The sequence below is a fragment of the Octodon degus genome, unplaced genomic scaffold (genome assembly GCF_000260255.1).
Source record: "Octodon degus isolate 3935 unplaced genomic scaffold, OctDeg1.0 scaffold00159, whole genome shotgun sequence".
NCBI classification, from domain to species: Eukaryota; Metazoa; Chordata; class Mammalia; order Rodentia; family Octodontidae; genus Octodon; species Octodon degus.
The window spans coordinates 3254051-3257365 of record NW_004524735.1 but is presented as its reverse complement, the minus strand read 5'-3'; positions in this window follow the sequence as shown (position 1 = coordinate 3257365).

Here is a 3315-nt window from a genome sequence, read left to right as displayed (position 1 = left end):
CTGACTTGATTTTACATCAGTCCTCTGACAATTCACAAGCAAAGCTCCTGCTTTAAGTACCCTTATCTTCAAGATAGACATAGCCATGCACAATCACTGAACTGTGGAAAAACAGTAAGATTATTTGATCTTTGATCCTGTAAATGTGTTGAAGGTTCCAAGCACATGGAAAATTGTCAAGTTTCTCTGTCTGGTTGAAGGTGAGCGCCTCACTCAAAGATGCTCAGCTCAGTGTGAGAGAAAAGGTTATCTAGACCATATCATCACTGACCAGTTGTTACTTGTACATATTGTATATGCTACAGACTTCCAAAAATGCCCCCAGCCATTCTCTACTCTTTGATATTTACACTAAGGCTTTGCATGAAAGAGAGTGGAGGTTGGTCAAAATTCTGGTTTATCTCAAATTAGAAAAAGTCAAGACCCAGTAGATTTTTTTTATGCCCCTAAAGGAGCAAAAAAAAAAAAAAATGGTGGTAATTCAGGTACAAGCCAATAGTTATTTTTCAACATGAAATACCAAGTTAAATAAATCCCAAGAGAACTGATAATGGAAAAAGCTCCAGTTCCCCCCAAATGGAGATTCCATCAGGCACCCTCTCAGGTGGCGTTTCCCCCACCCCTCTGGAGGCTGGAGAGAAAGGCAGTGCTGAGAAGTGAAGTTGGTGTTGGATTCTTATATTTCTGGCCTTTTCCTACTTAGGGCGACATGTTACTTATTTTGCTTCCATATATCTCTTGCTTTTTAGTGTCTTATTTTTTACACCTAAATTTGCATTTCCTGCAAATGAGCTGCAAGCAGCTTTCATAGTTCATGGCTCGTCATTTTCTACCACAGTGCTCAATACCATGTCTCTCACCTAATACATTCACAACTGATGGGCAGGTATAGGGACCGATCTAGAAATAGTAAACTCAGAACTTGTCTGTGCTAGTTTCCTAGAGATATCTGAACAAAATACCACAAACAAGGTGCTCTAGAATAACATTTGAAATGAATGTGTCAGCAGGGTGAGTCTTGTGCCTCTGAAGGTGCTGGAACTGCTTCAGATTTTGTCCTAGATTCAGGTTGTTCTTTGCTGTAGCATCATAGTTCTACTGTTGACACAGCACTCTCCCTGTGCCATAGATCAGTCTCTTTCATTTGGTTTTCTTTTCTTGTATAAAGATACAAGTCACATTGGGTTAGAGTCCTACCCAACTGTAGTGTGGCCTCATATTTGCCAATTACATCTTACAACAGCTCTGTTTGTAGATAAGGTCATAATCCCAAACTCTCAACATACTAAATTTTGCAGTACCATGCAACACATAAAACTTTGCTCTGGTCTTAAGAGAGTCTCTTAGGTGCTCAACCTTTAAGATCTTGTTCCATTCTTAACCGCAGAGCATTTTCTCTCTCACTCTTTTTTAAATTTATGTATTTTGTACAGGGTCCCACTATACAGATAGGACTTGCAATGATCCTCTTGTTTTCAGGCTCCCCAGCACTGCGATTACAGGTGTGTGCCACCACACCTGGGCTCAATCGCTGGCTCAGAGCACCCAGAGGCTGGGCCTATGCTGATCTAACCCCAGTCCCTGCTCTTGCCAAAGCAGGCTCTTGGTCCACTAAGCTATGTCACCAGCCCTAGCATTTTCTCTTATAAGTTTCTTCATTTCTCCCCTTCCTGTAGGTAATGAGAAATTCTCCACTGATGCCGTCTTGTTTGGCTAAGCGTTGGAATTGGTGTCCCAGTATCTTCTCTAAGATGCTAAAGAATACAATCGTCTGACCCCACTGTGACACAGAATGCTGGGGTGTGGAAATCTGGGCTGCAATGGGAGAGTGAACACAAATTTCCAGATAGTAAGAAAGATATCACAGGGCCACTGCAAGGCCATTCTGCTGACAAGGGGTCTGTCTGACAAGACTTGTCAAATCTCTCAAGGATCAGATGGCAGAAGTCCTATATCAAAGGGCAAGGAATAAAATAAGCACAGGAGACAAGGCCAGAAAACAAGTGTACTTGCCTGTGGGACTGGTTTCCCTAGTCTCTAATTTAGGAGGATGCTTTCCTCCACTGTGTGATTTTTTATCTCACTCTGCTTAGTAGCACTCAGAACATTCAGTGAAGATACTCAATAGAGTAAGAATGTGAAGCCTGGCAGAAGGTACGGCTATCACTTGGAATCATGCATCTATTTAAGAATTTACTTAATGTGAGATCAGCAAAATACGTTACACTGAAAAGTTGCCTGAAAATCAAGTCAACGAGAAGCTGCCTAATTCATTCTGCTTTTGGCCTCTAATGTCCCTTAAACAATGACCCTGAGCATGCACTTCTACCTCTAGGTCCTGCTTTCCTGTCAGGGAACTTCCCTTGGGTTTCTATGTCTATCAGAGTCCCTGACCAGGCTGCTGTCACATAAGGTGCTGGAGAGTTAATTCATCCTTGGGTCACTCTCAGCTGTGATGGTTTATATTTGTCATGTTGCCCAGATGGTTCATATGGCTCAAGCGGCTCGATTGCTTGGCCTTTGCATAGTGAATAGGATCTTGAGCACACTATGCTTGTCAATACATTTATTCACTAATAAGTTCAGTAGCTGAAAGTACTGGCAGGAGGCAGTCCCTGGTTGAGGTGGGTTGTAGGAGTCGTGATCCAAAATGTGCATTCTTGTCACCAACACTTCTCTTCTCTCTCTGGTTCCAGGCCACCTTGGATTGAGCACACTTTTCTCTACCATGCCTCACTGCCACCTGGCTTCTGCATTGAGCCAGGCCAACCATGAATAATAACCCTCTCCTCCTTTAAGTTGTGAGCACTTGGTATTGAATCTTAGCAATGAGAAAGTGATTAACACAGGCCAATTTGTCACCCAGATTTTTCACTTGAGACTATCCCAACTGATAGTCTCAAAGGTGAAATTATTTGGGCTTCATTTAGGCTTCTATTTCTTACAGAATTCCTTGGGCTTATTTTCTGGTATGGTCCAGGGCTACTCCCTACCTTACGCTTATGCCATGTCCCTAGGTACTCCTGTCCTACCTTACCTGCTTCCATCTCAAAAACTTCAGTCTCTCTCTGTTGGCAGCCTAAAAAGATCCAGGCCCAGAAAGAGAAAGCATGTCCTGCCTTATTGAAGATTATAGCCTGGATTCTACTTGTACTGTCAGTTTCCCCACCCCTGGGAGGAAAGCTAGGATACACAAGACAACGGGAGGCTGAGGTTCTGCCTTGGATTGTGTTGTCAGGACAGCTTTGCTGAGGATGGCTCTTAAATAAGCAGAACAGTGCTTGTCAGTGGGATGGGATCCTGAGTTTTGGATGA